We start from the raw sequence: 16,551 nt of genomic DNA, 5'->3' as shown, positions 1-16,551 counted from the left end.
TAAAACAACAGGTGAGATAGCAGCAGCTAGTCAGTTAACACAGCAGCAGCAGGTAAAAATGGCGACGGCTAGGCAGAGAGGGTCGGATTAACTACACACAGATCCTGAGTTAAAGCACAGAGCCGACAGATAAAACACAAATAAACGGAATGGAGTACCGTGAATTAATGGACAGTCAAGCAAGCATCAGCTATGTAGCCAAGTGATCATAGTGTCCAGGGGGCAGCCGTAGATGGAGCAGTGAGGCCTCCACTAAGCTAGCCCGCGGCGTAAGATTGTTCGATAGACCTGTTCAGATAGCAGCCGATATGCTCAAGACAGCTAACGATTAGCGGGCCGCAGTTAGCATATGGGCGTTCAGGTTACGTCGCGATGGAGGGGCCAGTTGAATAACTCCCTCGGGCAGATAACGTCGGTATCCCAGTCGTGAAGGCCCGGTGGGGCTCCGCATCGGCAGTAAAACGGGTCCGGATAGGTAATTGTAGCCCAGGAGTGGCTGATGGAACTCTTCAGCTGGCTAGCTCCGGGATAATTGGTGTTTGCTCCGGAATTGATGTTAGCCAATAGTCACTCGGATAGCAGCTAGTTAGCTGCAAGATCCAGGTGTAAATGTCCAGAGCTTGCGGTAAAAATCCGGGGATATGGAGAGAAAATAGGTCTGGTATGCTCTGGTCTGAGTCGCGTTGTACAAAACTGGCAATAGTTTTCCGAGCTAAAGGATAGCTGATAAGCGCTAGCTGTGGTTAGCTGAACTACTCACGTTAGCTTGTGAGCTGGCTAACTTCTGGCTAGATGAATAACTCCCTCGGGCAGATAACGTCGGTATCCCAGTCGTGAAGGCCCGGCGGGGCTCCGCATCGGCAGTAAAACGGGTCCGGATAGGTGATTGTAGCCCAGGAGTGGCTGATGGAACTCTTCAGCTGGCTAGCTCCGGGATAATTGGTGTTTGCTCCGGAATTGATGTTAGCCAATAGTCACTCGGATAGCAGCTAGTTAGCTGCAAGATCCAGGTGTAAATGTCCAGAGCTTGCGGTAAAAATCCGGGGATATGGAGAGAAAATAGGTCTGGTATGCTCTGGTCTGAGTCGCGTTGTACAAAACTGGCAATAGTTTTCCGAGCTAAAGGATAGCTGATAAGCGCTAGCTGTGGTTAGCTGAACTACTCACGTTAGCTTGTGAGCTGGCTAACTACTGGCTAGCTTCTGTTGTAGATTTCGGATACGAGGTGAATAATACCTTTGAGGAGAAAAAAAAAAAAGCAGATCCGCACCACATTTGGTGAGGTAGGTTGCAGGAGAGTGTTTTGAAGTTGAGTTTTTAAGAAGAAAAAAAATATATATAAAAAGAAATGCGAAGAAAAATATATAAAAAATATATACACGGGACAGGACGAGGACAAAGGACATCTGACTGCTACGCCATCTTGGATTCTCATGTTAGTTAGTTAGTTACTGTGTGTAGGATAGTTACTTAGTTACTGTGTGTATGGTAATTACTATGTGTAGGATAGTTAGTTACTGTGTGTAGGATAGTTACTTAGTTACTGTGTGTAGGTTAGTTAGTTACTGTGTGTAGGGTAGTTACTGTGTGTAGGTTAGTTACTTAGTTACTGTGTGTAGGTTAGTTACTGTGTGTATGTTAGTTACTTAGTTACTGTGTGTATGGTAATTACTGTGTGTAGGTTAGTTAGTTACTGTGTGTAGGATAGTTACTTAGTTACTGTGTGTAGGTTAGTTACTGTGTGTAGGATAGTTACTTAGTTACTGTGTGTAGGTTAGTTAGTTACTGTGTGTAGGGTAGTTACTGTGTGTAGGTTAGTTACTTAGTTACTGTGTGTAGGTTAGTTACTGTGTGTATGTTAGTTACTTAGTTACTGTGTGTATGGTAATTACTGTGTGTAGGTTAGTTACTTAGTTACTGTGTGTATGGTAATTACTGTGTGTAGGTTAGTTACTGTGTAGGTTAGTTACTTAGTTACTGTGTGTAGGTTAGTTACTGTGTGTAGGTTAGTTACTGTGTGTAGGTTAGTTACTGTGTGTAGGGTAGTTACTGTGTGTAGGTTAGTTACTGTGTGTAGGTTAGTTACTGTGTGTAGGGTAGTTACTGTGTGTAGGGTAGTTACTGTGTGTAGGGTAGTTACTGTGTGTAGGGTAGTTACTGTGTGTAGGGTAGTTACCGTGTGTAGGTTAGTTACTTAGTTACCGTGTGTAGGTTAGTTACTTAGTTACCGTGTGTAGGTTAGTTACTGTGTGTAGGGTAGTTACTGTGTGTAGGTTAGTTACTGTGTGTAGGGTAGTTACTGTGTGTAGGGTAGTTACTGTGTGTAGGTTAGTTACTTAGTTACCGTGTGTAGGTTAGTTACTTAGTTACCGTGTGTAGGTTAGTTAGTTACCGTGTGTAGGTTAGTTACTTAGTTACCGTGTGTAGGTTAGTTACTTAGTTACCGTGTGTAGGTTAGTTACTTAGTTACTGTGTTTAGGTTAGTTACTTAGTTACTGTGTTTAGGTTAGTTACTTAGTTACTGTGTTTAGGTTAGTTACTTAGTTACTGTGTTTAGGTTAGTTACTTAGTTACTGTGTGTAGGGTAGTTAGTGAATAGTTAATACCAGAGGGTTGACAGATGTTCTCTACTGTACATCATTGTTTATATTTTACTGCAATATAGTATTTTAATTAATGATTTCACGACTGTTAATCTCGGGTTAAGCGAGAACTAAAAAGTATTGCCTAATTGGTCAGATGCTTGATTAAGTTCTGGGTCCATACGTGTTGAACGAGGAGCGGAATGAGGAGCGGAACGAGGAGCGGAACGAAGGAGCGGAACGAAGGAGCGGAACGAGGAGCGGAACGAGGAGCGGAACGAAGGAGCGGAACGAAGGAGCGGAACGAGGAGCGGAACGAGGAGCGGAACGAGGAGCGGAACGAGGAGCGGAACGAGGAGCGGAACGAGGAGCGGAACGAGGGAGTGGAACGAGGAGCGGAATGAAGGAGCGGAACGAGGAGCGGAAAGAGGGAGTGGAACGAGGAGCGGAATGAAGGAGTGGAACGAGGAGCGGAACGAGGAGCGGATCGAGGAGCTCCACACTCTCTGAAAGTCACAGCCCGGATGTTTCCTCCTCTTCAAAAGATGCCGACACCTGCAAAATCATGATTTGTCAAAAATAACCAGTGATGGAAAAACCCAAGGAACTAACGCACCTCATCATATAAGGCATCCCCATTGTATCGTTACAGGGCTACGCTGCCATTTATGTTTACGTGGTCTGTCCACAAGAGATTAAATAATTGATTCTTAACTCATGGAAATTAAATATACTGTATATTTGTTAATACGGTACGTTGCCTCTTATCTAACGCTTCGTAAAACTAATTGGGTCTGATACAAGTTAAAAAACGGCAGCAATATTTCTCCAGCTACATATTATTACAAGGCTTCTACCAAGGTCAACACAGTCGGAGCCCCGACGGCTTCTGAAACAGACAGCCACTACTGTCTGTGGTCCCTGTAAGCACAGTACAGAGCAGCACAGGGCAGAGAGAGCAAATGTGCACTGGAAGGGGAAAAAAAGGGCCTTGGCTGGTGGAACAGTGTGTGCTCGTGCCTGTGTGTGTTTCTCGCCTGGCGGTTAAATAGGCAGGCAATCCCCGCTGCGCCAATCCTTTTTCCCACTGAATGACTGAGCTGTGTTTTCACAGGTCAGGGATACACACGCCAGAGAATCACCACTCTCCCTGTTTCACTGCTGTAAGCGCTTTTACAAATCAAAGCAGATTGGACATACTGCTACAGAGCCCTTTTTACAGGCCGGGTTGATCCCTCCGCCTGCTACAGAGCCTTTTTACAGGGCGGGTTGATCCCTACGCCTGCTACAGAGCCTTTTCACAGGGCGGGTTGATCCCTACGCCTGCTACAGAGCCTTTTTACAGGGCGGGTTGATCCCTACGCCTGCTACAGAGGCTTAGGTGTCCTGGAGGGCAGGTAGTTTGTCCCCGGTGATGCGTTGTGCAGAGCGCACCACCCTCTGGAGAGCCCTGCGGTTGAGGGCGGTGCAGTTGCCGTACCAGGGGGTGATACAGCCCGACCGAATGCTCTCGATTGTGCACCTGTAAAAGTTAGTGAGGGTTTTCGGTGACAAGCCACATTTTTTCAGCCTCCTGAGGTTGAAGGGGCGCTGCCGAGCCTTCTTCACCACACTGTCTGTGTGCGTGGACCATTTTCAGTTTGTCGGTGATGTGTACGCAGAGGAACTTGCTGTCCTGTCGATGTGGATAGGATGGTGCTCCCTCTGCTGTATCCTGAAGTCCACGATCATCTCCTTTGTTTGTTGACGTTGAGTGAGAGGTTATTTTCCTGACACCACACTCCGAGGGTCCTCACCTCCTCCCTGTAGGCTGTTTCGTTGTTGTTGTGTCGTCTGCAAAGTTGATGATTGACTTGGAGGCATGCAAGGCCACGCAGTCGTGGGTGAACAGGGAGTACAGGAAGGGGCTGAGAACGCACCCTTGTGGGGCCCCAGTGTTGAGGATCAGTGGAGGAGAGATGTTGTTTCCTACCTTCACCACCTGGGGGTGGCCGGTCAGGAAGTCCAGGACCCAGTTGCACAGGGCGGGGTTGAGACCCAGGGCCTCCAGCTTGATGATAAGCTTGGAGGGAACTATGGTGTTGAATGCTGAGTTGTAGTCAATGAACAGCATTCTGACATAGGTATTCCTCTTGTCCAGATTGGATAGAGCAGTGTGCAGTGTGAATGCATTGTCTGTGGACCTATTGGGGCGGTAAGAAAATTGAAGTGGGTCTAGGATATCAGGTAGGGTGGAGGTGATATGATCCTTGACTAGACTCTCAAAGCACTTCATGATGATGGAAGTGAGTGCGACGGGGTGATCGTAATTTAGTTCAGTTACCTTGGCTTTCTTGGGTACAGGAACAACGGTGGCCATCTTGAAGCATGTGGGGACAGCAGACTGGGATAGGGATTGATTAAATATGTCCGTAAACACACAAGCAAGCTGGACTGCACATGCTCTGAGGACGCGGCTAGGGATGCCGTCATTGGTAGCGGGCCGTGACGGTGGCACTGTATTGTCCTCAAAGCGAGCAAAGAAGTTGTTTAATTTGTCTGGGAGCAAGACGTAGATGTCCGCGACGAGGCTGGTTTTCTTTTGTAGTCCGTGATTGTCTGTAGACCCTACCACATATGTCTTGTGTTTGAGCCGTTGAATAGCGACTCCACTTTGTCTCTATATTGACGCTTCGCTTGTTTGATTGCCTTGCGGAGGGAATAACTACACTGTTTGTATTCGGTCATGTTTCCAGTCGCCATGCCATGATTAAATGCGGTGGTACACGCTTTCAGTTTTGCGCGAATGCTGCCATCAATCCACAGTTTCTGGTTAGGGAAGGTTTTAATAGTCACAGTGGGAATAACATCTCCTACACACTTCCTTATAAACTTGGTCACCGAGTCAGCGTATACGTCAATGTTGTTCTCTAAGGCTACCCGGAACATATCCCAGTCCACGTGATCGAAGCAATCTTGAAGCGTGGAATCCGATTGGTCAGACCAGCGTTGGATAGACCTAAGCATGGGCGCATCCTATTTTAGTTTCTGCCTATAGGAGGTGAGCAACAAGATGGAGTCAGTCAGATTTGCCAAAAGGAGGGTGTGGGAGGGCCTTGTATGCATTGCGAAAGTTAGAGTAGCAGTGGTCCAGCGTGTTGCAATTGATATGCTGATAGAATTTAGGTAGCCTTGTTCTCAAATTAGCTTTGTTAAAATCCCCAGCTACAATGCATGCAGCCTCAGGATATATGGTTTCCAGTTTGCGTGAAGTTCCTTGATGGCCGTCTTGGTATCCGCTTGCGGGGGGGATAAACACGGCTGTGACGATGACCGAGGAGAGTTCTCTTGGGAGATAATAACGTCGACATTTGATTGTGAGGAATTCTAGGTCAGGTGAACAAAAGGACTTGAGTTCTTGTATGTTGTTACAATTACACCATGAGTCGTTAATCATGAAACATTACACCCCCCGTCCTTCTTACCGGAGAGATGTTTGTTCCTGTCGGCGCGATGCACTGAAAATCCCATTAGCTGTACGGACTCTGACAGCATGTCCCCAGCTAGCTATGTCTCCGTGAACCAGAGTGTTAACATCCTGGATAACTCTTGCCCTGATTTCGTCGACTTTGTTAACTAGGGACTGAACATTTACCTGGAGCTAACGCTGCAGATAGCAGTACAGGGTGATTTGTAAAAATGATAGTCAAATCGATCAATAATATAATAATACTTATGAAAAATGTTTGTTTAATTTACAATCTGGAAAAACGAATGAGAATAGAAAGGTTCAGAACTTCTGTGAAGCATCACAGCACAGTTGAAATATATATGGCAAATAGAAGTCAAACTGGACGGTCTTCAGAAATAGATGGGAAGAGGAAGGACGGGACTAAACAAAATATAACTATTGTAAAATAGACTGTGTCCTTTAAATGTATATTGTGTGGATAACCTGGAAGTAGAAGCCTAACTGTTGTTGTTCATTAGTTTACTCCAATTACGAGGGGGGGGGTGGCAGGGTTAGAGGAAAATAATAAAGGAAAATATGTTTTAAATAGGTGTGTATATACAGTAACAGTCAAAAGTTTGGACACACCTCCTCATTTGTACTATTTTCTACATTGTAGAATAATAGTGAAGACTTCAAAACGATGAAATAACACATATGGAATCATGTAGTAACCAAAAAAAAAGTGTTAAATCAAAATATATTTAAAATGTGAGATTCTTCAAAGTAGCTACCCTTTGCCTTGATGTCAGTTTTGCACACTCTTGGCATTCTCTCAACCACCTTCATGAGGTAGTCACCTGGAACGCATTTAAATGAACAGGCCTGCCTTGTTAAAAGTTAATTTGTGGAATTTCTTTCCTTAATGCGTTTGAGCTAATCAGTTGTGTTGTGACAAGGTAGGGGGGGGGGGGGGGGTATACAGAAGATAGCCCTATTTGGTAAAATACCAAGTCCATATTATGGCAAGAACATCTCAAATAAGCAAAATGAAATGACAGTCCATCATTACTTTAAGACATAAAGGTCAGTCTATCCGGAACATGTAAAGACGTTTCTTCAAGTGCAGTGGCAAAAACCATCAAGCTCTATGATGAAACTGGCTCTCATGAAGACCGCCACAGGAAAGTTAGACCCAGAGGTACCTCTGCTGCAGAGGATAAGTTCATTAGAGTTAACTGCATCTCACAGAGCTCAAGTAACAGACACATCAACATCAACTGTTCAGAGGAGACTGCATGAATCAGGCCTTTTATGGTCTAATTGCTCCAAAGAAACCACTACTAAAGGACACCAATAATAATAAGAGACTTGCTTGGGCCAATAAACACGAGCAATGGACATTAGACCGGTGGAAATCTGTCCTTTGGTCTGATGAGTCCAATTTTGACATTTTTGTTTCCAACCACCGTGTCTTTGTGAGACGCAGAGTAGGTGAAAGGATGATCTCTGCATGTGTGGTTCCCACCGTGAAGCACGTAGGAGGAGGTGTGATAGTGCTTTGCTGGTGACACTGTCAGTGATTTATTTAGAATTCAAGGAACACTTAATCACCATGGCTACCACAGCATTCTGCAGCGACACGCCATCCCATCTGGTTAGAGCTTAGTGGGACTATCATTCGTTTTTAAACAGGACAATGACCCAACACACCTCCAGGCTGTGTAAGGGTTATTTGACCAAGAAGGAGAGTGATGGAGTGCTACATCAGATGACCAGGCCTCCACAATCACCCGACCTCAACCCAATTGAGATGGTTTGGTATGAGTTGGACTGCAGAGTGAAGGAAAAACAGCCAACAAGTGCTCAGCATATGTGGGAACTCCTTCAAGTAGCTGGAAAAGCATTCCAGGTGAAGCTGGTTGAGAAAATGCCAAGAGTGTGCAAAGCTGTCGTCAAGGCAAAGGGTGGCTACTTTGAAGAACCTTGAGTGTGTCCATAATGGCACCGTATTCCCTACATAGTGTCTCCTAGAGTGTGTCCATAATGACACCGTATTCCCTACATAGTGTCTCCTAGAGTGTGTCCATAATGACACCGTATTGTCTCCTAGAGTGTGTCCATAATGACACCGTATTCCCTACATAGTGTCTCCTAGAGTGTGTCCACAATGGCACCGTATTCTCTACATAGTGTCTCCTAGAGTGTGTCCATAATGGCACTGTATTCCCTACATAGTGTCTCCTAGAGTGTGTCCATAATGACACCGTATTCCCTACATAGTGTCTCCTAGAGTGTGTCCATAATGGCACCGTATTCCCTACATAGTGTCTCCTAGAGTGTGTCCATAATGGCACTGTATTCCCTACATAGTGTCTCCTAGAGTGTGTCCATAATGACACCGTATTCCCTACATAGTGTCTCCTAGAGTGTGTCCATAATGACACCGTATTCCCTACATAGTGTCTCCTAGAGTGTGTCCATAATGACACCGTAGTGTCTCCTAGAGTGTGTCCATAATGACACCGTATTCCCTACATAGTGTCTCCTAGAGCGGAGGGAACACTTCTCTTGTTTTAGCTGATTAAATTGGTGCTGGAACCAAAGTATTTGTAATGACCCCAAGGCTGTGACTGTCTGGCTGACTGCTGGGGTGAAGACACGGCAGTATAAACCAATCTGACGTGTGTGTACAGATCTACAGGTCATGGCACAGGGACAAACATCTGCTGAGGTTGAGAGGATGTGAAGACAACAGAACAGCAGCCGGCCGGGAATTGACAACAGGGCCTGGGGGGGGTGGGTGGTGGTTGTTGTGGCGGCTGTGTGGTAGAACACAGTGTGATTCTGATGCGGCAAATAAGTGGTAAACTGTCTTTTTGCAGTTCAAGTATCCTGTAGTTCTCGCTGTCCTGAAAGCAGCTGCAGCCTAGTGGTCTCTGAGTCAAAGGGAGAGAATGTTTGGCGACAACACCCTTTTACCTAAAACAGGAGAAATTAAACCAATAGACTGGATGCCACTTTCCATAGAGCAGCATCCTTCATTTTGTTTTTCAAGTTCACATTATTTTTTCGACTCTTTTTTTTATCAAGACTCTTTTCATTTCCGTCAAACGACCTAGTAATCGTTTTGGTAAAGTTCTTCCTACGGTTTAGTATGTAACGTAGCATGTAATACTGAGGCGCCTTTGGCACTCACTACTCTCTAAACTCTTGACGGTTGCTAGGCAGCGCCCGTCACTAAGCTGTTGCTTGGCAGCGCCCCGGGTTACCATCCTCCTGGCAGTTCTAAACATGGCAACGTGTGTCGCTCCATCTATCTCTTCCCGTAGCCCATCACTAAGCATGCACTGTTTTCTGAACCACTACTGGATGGATACATAAAGAACTACTGTGGGAATAAATATCACTGAATGACCTAAATACTGAAATAAAGTAGGCTAATGCCATTGAAGGCACGTATCAAATTGTTGCTTACAAACTCTCAATGTCATCCAATCGTTGAAATACATTTGAAGAAATAGCGTACCCGCGTGTAGTCAACTATACTGAACCAAAAATGTAAAGTGTTGGTCCCATGTTTCATGACCTGAAATAAAAGATCCCAGAAATGTTCTATAGACAACTATTTAGTGCGTTTCTCCTTTGCCAATATAATTAATCCACCTGACAGGTGTGGCATATCAAGAAGCTGATTAAGCAGCACCATCATTACACAGGTTCACTTTGTACTGGGGACAATAAAAGGCCACTCTAAAAATTTGCAGTTTTGTCAAACAACACAATGCCACAGATGTCTCAAGTTGAGGGGAGCGTGCAATTGGCATGCTGACTGAATGTTCACCAGAGCTGTTGTCAGATAATTTTATATTAATTTCTAATTTCTCTACCATTTCTCTCCAATGTCGTTTTCAGAGAATTTGGCAGTACATCCAACCGGCCTCACAACCGCAGACCACGTGTAACCACGCCAGCCCAGGACCTCCACATCCGGCTTCTTCCCCTGCGGTATCATCTGAGACCAGCCACCCGGACTGCAGTTCGGCGTCGTAACCGACTTCAGTGGGCAAATGCTCACCTTCGTTGGCCACTGGCACGCTGGAGAAGTGTGCTCTTCACGGATGAATCCCAGTTTCAACTGTACCGGGCAGATGGCAGACAACATGTATGGCGTCTTGTGGGCGAGCAGTTTGCTGATGTCAACGTTAAAAAAAACAGAGTGCCCCATGGTGGCGGTGGGGTTATGGTATGGGCATGCATTAACTACGGACAACGAACACAATTTAATTTTATCTATGGCAATTTAAATGCACAGAGATACTGTGACGAGATCCTGAGGCCCATTGTTGTGCCATTCATCCACCGCCATCTCAGCATGATAATGCACGGCCCCATGTCACAAGGATCTGTACACAATTCCTGGAAGCTGAAAATGTCCCAGTGCTTCCATGGCCTGCACACTCACCAGACATGTCACCCATTGAGCATGTTTGGGATGCTCTGGATCAAAGTGTACGTTAGTGTGTTCCGGTTCCCGCCAATATCCAGCAACTTCACACAGCCATTGAATAGTAGGACAAAATTCAACAGGCCCCAATGTTCTCGGGTGGCGGAATTACAGTTTTGACTTAAATCTACCTGGAACATCTATGGCAAGACCTGAAAATGGTTGTCTAGCAATGATCAACAACCAATTTGACAAAGCTTGAATAATTTTGAAAATAATAAAAATGGGCAAATGTTGAACAATCCAGGTGTGGAAAGTTCTTTAGTGACTCAAATACCCTTTTAGGGCATATTCAATTTCAAATCGGTTCTTTTTCCTGAACAGACACAAAGCCCATTTCAAGCCACATTTCAAACCTGATTCCTGGCCATGTGACGTGTCTGAAAGGTCAAATCTGTTATTTGGCTAGCTACTCTGTTGACAGTTTAACAAGATCATGTGATAGCTAACTAACTTGTTAATTGTTTACAAATGAGTGAATGCGCACACACCTGTCATGACTAGCGTATTCAGAGACTTACCCAGAAAGACACTCAGCTATAATCACTGCCAAAGTTGCATTTACAAAGCATTTTATTCAGGGTTGTGAATACTTATGTAAATTAGATATTTTTGCATTTCATTTTCAATAAATTTACAAACATAAACAAAAAAAACATGTTTTCACTTTGTCATTATGGGGGTATTTTGTGTAGATGGGTAAGTATATTTAAATAAAATAATAATTCAGGCTCACTCTGACCATTTTACTCTCCCTAGCAGAGCTGTTTTCATGCTATCCAGAGCGTTGGAGACTGCTACTGTGCTACTGTCAACAATGTATGCTTTTTTGCCAACGTTTACTGACATTGTCCATATTCAACGGGTGTTGAGCATTTGTAAATTCATCCGTTATTCTGCACTCTGGCACACTCGGATGACAGTGCTCTGAAATCAGAGTAGATTACAACTCTGAATAGCCAGAGCGAATTTACGTCTTTCAACAGCTGTCGCAGTGACATCATGAACATTGTATTGAAATGGATACTTGCATAGTGCATAGTCTTTTGTTAAGACATGTAGCTAGCTAGCTAAACAATTAACCATAATCCCAACTCATGACGCTACTACTCTGCGTGAATCTGCAGGTAGCTAACCAACCAGGTTCAATGTTAGCTAGCTAACATGAGGCTATAAATAGCAAAGCAAATGGCTCTGAGATACGAATAATATTACGACACAGATCATACACGTAACGCTTGCTAGCGAGCCAGCTAGCTAACAGTACACCATCTTGAAATGAAAACAACTTTCTGACATAATTAGAAACGTGTAATATCTGAAAATGTAGCTAGCTAGACTCTTTCCCGTATACATGGTTGCCCTTAGTTTGAAGATGTAATCCGGAGACAGGTGTTTTCTCCATCTCCTTAGCTATCAGACTCTAATTCCACTGATTTCAAATCTCGGTTTTATGCAGTTTTACTACGCAATATATATATTATATTAATATATATATATATATTAAATGAGCGTTAGACAAGATTACTTACACATACTGACCAACTCAAATAGACAGCGGCTAAACCAACTAGGCTCATAATTTAACAATTTTATTTGTATTTACAGATGGCATACAAGTTTGTTATTAAGGCACATGAAAGTTCACATGTTCCAGAAGACATTTCTACCAACATAAAAAAAAAGAAAAAAAAAGAAGCTTTTTTGATAAATTTTATTTATTATTATATATATATATTTTTAAAGTTTACGTTCAAATGTCTCTCCTGTGACGTAGTGACGCGCGACATACGACTAGGTTCCTGAAACGAGTCTTAAATGTGGAATACGTGAAGGGGTATGAATACTTTCTGAAGGCCACTGTATGTAGTTTAACAAGTGGATTATATTTAGCTCTACATTTTCAGTTGTTTAGTAGACCTTGGCCATCCTCCTGACCTAAAGCCTGTGAATTCAATGACATTTGTCTGATAATCAATCAATGTGTTTGTTTTTTTTCACTAAAATCTGCCTCTGTATAGGCTATTTGGTTTTCGAGCTTTGGCCAAATAAGTGGAGGTGGTGTAGCTCATCTATTTGTTTGCTCATCGATCACAGATCAGAAACATTTTGCATGTAATAATGTGCAATAATGTAGCCTAAATCCAGAGTGGTCCTGTTATTTTGCTCAATCGCGTAAATGCAACTAAAAGCCCATGGAAGGTTGTGAAATATGAACAAGAGAAAACAGGATTGTTATTATTCTCCTAGCGGTATGGTGATGAAGACCCTACGTCTGCTCCATAACAAAGTGGAGGCTAGGAAAGAGATGAAACCTCCATCAATAAAGCTTGGGCTGTTTCAAAATAAAAATAAAAATTCATAACAGAACCTGCGCCTGAACGAATAAATAATGTATGTATATTTTATGGTGTATATATATACATTCAATGGATTTATTCAAATAGACACCATCCCCCAAAAAGAAGACCGGCTAAATAATCAAAATCATATTTGAAAGCAGTACTTGTAAAACATTTTTATTTTTTATTTTTACAATACCATTTAAATCTGGAAAAATTGCAAGCACAAATTTTATCTGCGATCTGCCATTTCAGAGAACAGTGTCGAGCAGAACCCAGCTCATATTCCATGACGCGCCCCCCCCCCCCCCCCTCTGTGTACTGGAGGAAATGGTTGCAACAGAGACAGCCCTGTACAGACTGTCAGATCGCCCGACAGTTCGACAGAGAGGGACGACCCCCCCCCTCCCCCCCACCCAACACACCCTGCTCCAGCCCTTTATGTGTCTTTATATAAAGCATTCCTAAACGCTAGTCAGGCCTGGTGTGTTGACACAGCACTGGGTGCTTAGACTTGGCACTGCCTTCGCTAGCCGCGCTGGCGCTTTAGGAGCGGCCTAGGTCAGGCCCAGATAATGAGCTACGGGAAGGACAGAGGGAGGGAGAGAGAAAGAGGGAGGGAGGGAGGGACATGCAGGAACACCGTAGCACTCTTTAAAGACAAGGGCTAGCAGGGGAAAAAAGGGAGAGAGACTCCGAGGAAGAAGCAGGAAAACTCAGACCAGAGGAAAGAGAGTGAGTCAAGGAGAATCAGACCAGAGGAAAGAGAGTGAGTCAAGGAGAATCAGACCAGAGGAAAGAGAGTGAGTCAAGGAGAATCAGACCAGAGGAAAGAGAGTGAGTCAAGGAGAATCAGACCAGAGGAAAGAGAGTGAGTCAAGGAGAATCAGACCAGAGGAAAGAGAGTGAGTCAAGGAGAATCAGACCAGAGGAAAGAGAGTGAGTCAAGGAGAATCAGACCAGAGGAAAGAGAGTGAGTCAAGGAGAATCAGACCAGAGGAAAGAGAGTGAGTCAAGGAGAATCAGACCAGAGGAAAGAGAGTGAGTCAAGGAGAATCAGACCAGAGGAAAGGGAGTGAGTCAAGGAGAATCAGACCAGAGGAAAGAGAGTGAGTCAAGGAGAATCACTGTAGCTCTCTTAAAAAGCCGTCCAGCTAATACTAGCAGGAAGCGAGGAATTAAGGGAGGAAGAGAGGCAGGAACACTGTAGCCCCCTGGATGTCTCTGTGTGGATGACTGGCTATAAGCCCAGAGGGCATTTATAGAAGGCCCAACTCCCTGCTCTATGGCTGGGCTGCGATGTGACTCAGTACAGTAGTGTGGTGGTATCCAGATCCAGACCTTGGAAGACATAATGTTATAGGAACAACCACACCACATTTAATATGAGGTGCTCCATCCTTCTTCTCGTGTGGCTTGGCATGCCCGTGGAATTACTAAAAAATTATATGTCAGCGTGTGTGTGTGTGTGTGTGTGTGTGTGTGTGTGTGTGTGTGTGTGTGTGTGTGTGTGTGTGTGTGTGAAGACAGAGAGAGAAAATAAAAATATCTTAAGGCTACTTTACAAAATCTTGAAGATGGTTATGCTCCATAGATCGTGTGCGGGAGTGAGAGAGTGAAGGAAGGGGACAGTGAGATTGAAGGAGGTGAGATTGAAGGAGGTGAGGGAAGAGAGAGTGAGAGGAAGAGATTTCTGTTAGGGAAAATAAATTGAGCTTTCCTCTGGGTATTGACTAGCAGTGCCACTTGCTCAGAGAGGAGAGGAGAGCAGTGTGTGTGTGTGTGTGTGTGTGTGTGTGTGTGTGTGTGTGTGTGTGTGTGTGTGTGTGTGTGTGTGTGTGAGTACAGCAGGCTTTTAGCACAAAATCCAGTTCAATCATAACCAGAGAGTTTTTTTATTTTACTGTAGCTGTGGTAACCCCGTTCAGTGTCTATATTGAGCTCCACCTTCCTCATCCACCGCTACCCTCTCCTCCTCCTCCTCCCTTAGATTGACACCCCTGGTGTATATCAAACTAATTTTGCCCCGGGGGCAGCATTCGGTCTTCAACGAGGTCCGGAGGGCCGCACTGAAAATGTGTTTCCTCAGCCGTAAAAAAAAATGTGCAGATTTATTTTTTATTTCACCTTTATTTAACCAGGTAGGCAAGTTGAGAACACGTTCTCATTTACAGATAGTCCTTTATCCTTCGTTTTTTTGGGAATCTTAGATACTCCAACTGTCTAGCTTTAATTGAGATGATTAGCAACAAGCTGGACACAGTCAAGGAATGGTATAAATGTAGATCCATTAGAATTTGGTTTTAAGTCATTTAAAAATTACACTGAACTAATATATAAACTCAACATGTAAAGTGTTGGTCCCATGTTTCATGAGCTGAAAATGTGCAGTTTTGTCACACAATGCCACCGATGTCTTAAGTTTTGAGGGAGCGTTGCAATTTGCATGTTGACTGCAGGAATGTCCAGAGCTGTTGCCAGAGAATGTAATGTTCATTTCTCTACCGTCATTTCTCTGCCTGTGCTTAGCTCTATTCCGTTTATTTTTATCCCGAAAAACTCCCTAGTCATTGCCGATGACGAGCATACCCATAACATGATGCACCCACCATCACACTTGAAAAAATGAAGAGTGGTACTCCGTGATGGGTTGTGTTGGATTTGTCCCAAACATAACGCTTTATATTCAGGACATGAAGTTAATTTCTTTTACTTTTAGTGCCTTGTTGCAAACAAGACGCAATGTTTTGGAATATTTTATTCTGTACAGGCTTCCTTCTTTTAACTCTGTCAATTAAGTTAGTATTGTGGAGTAACTACAATGTTGTTGATCCTCAGTTTTCTCCTATTACAGCCATTAAACTCTGTAATGGTTTTAAAGTCACCATTGACCTCATGGTAAAAACCCTGAGCGGGTTTCTTCCTCCACGGCAACTAAGTTAGGAAGGACGCCTGTATCTTTGTAGTGACTGGGTGCATTAATACACCATAAAAAGTGTAATTAAAAACTTCCCCAAGCTCAAAGGGATATTCAATGTCTGCTTTTTAAATGTTTACCAATAAACATTTAAAAACATTTAATCTACCAATAGGTCCCCTTCTTTGCGAGGCATTGGACAACCTCCCATGGTCTTTGTGGTTCAATCTGTGTTTGAAATTCACTGCTCAACTGACGGACCTTACAGATAATTGTATGTGTGGAGTACAGAGATGAGGTAGTCATTCAAAAATCATGTTAAACTATATTATTGCACACAGAGTGATGAGTCCATGCAACTTATTATGTGACTTGTTAAGCGAATTTTTACTCCTGAACGTATTTAGGCTTGCCATAACAAAGGGATTGAAGACTTATTGACTAAAAACATTTCAGCTTTTCATTTTTAATTTGAAAAACTTAATTCCACTTTGACATTATGGGGTATTCTGGGTATGCCAGTGACACAACTTCTCAACTTAATCCAATTTAAATTGAGGCTGTAACATAACAAAATGTGGAAAAAGTCAAAGGGTTAAGAATACTTTGAAGGTTTTATATGCAAAATAAACATTATTTTAAGAGCCCCAATGGGACAAAGGTCAAATAAATACAAAAATATACACCGAAGAAAAATATAAACGCAACATGTAAAATGTCAGTCCCATGTTTCATGAGCTGAAATAAAAAGAGCCCAGAAATGTTCCAGATGC

General features: G+C 43.5%; 1 protein-coding gene across 8 annotated transcripts in view; it reads right to left on the bottom strand.

The window, feature by feature from the left end:
* Positions 1 to 16,551, bottom strand: part of LOC139543128 (arginine-glutamic acid dipeptide repeats protein-like) — a 350,494-nt gene that overhangs the window by 36,233 nt on the left and 297,710 nt on the right. The gene's annotated exons all lie outside the window — the stretch shown is intronic.

Source organism: Salvelinus alpinus, chromosome 17, assembly GCF_045679555.1.
Source record: "Salvelinus alpinus chromosome 17, SLU_Salpinus.1, whole genome shotgun sequence".
NCBI lineage: Eukaryota > Metazoa > Chordata > Actinopteri > Salmoniformes > Salmonidae > Salvelinus > Salvelinus alpinus.
This window is presented reverse-complemented; position numbering and strand designations above follow the sequence as displayed.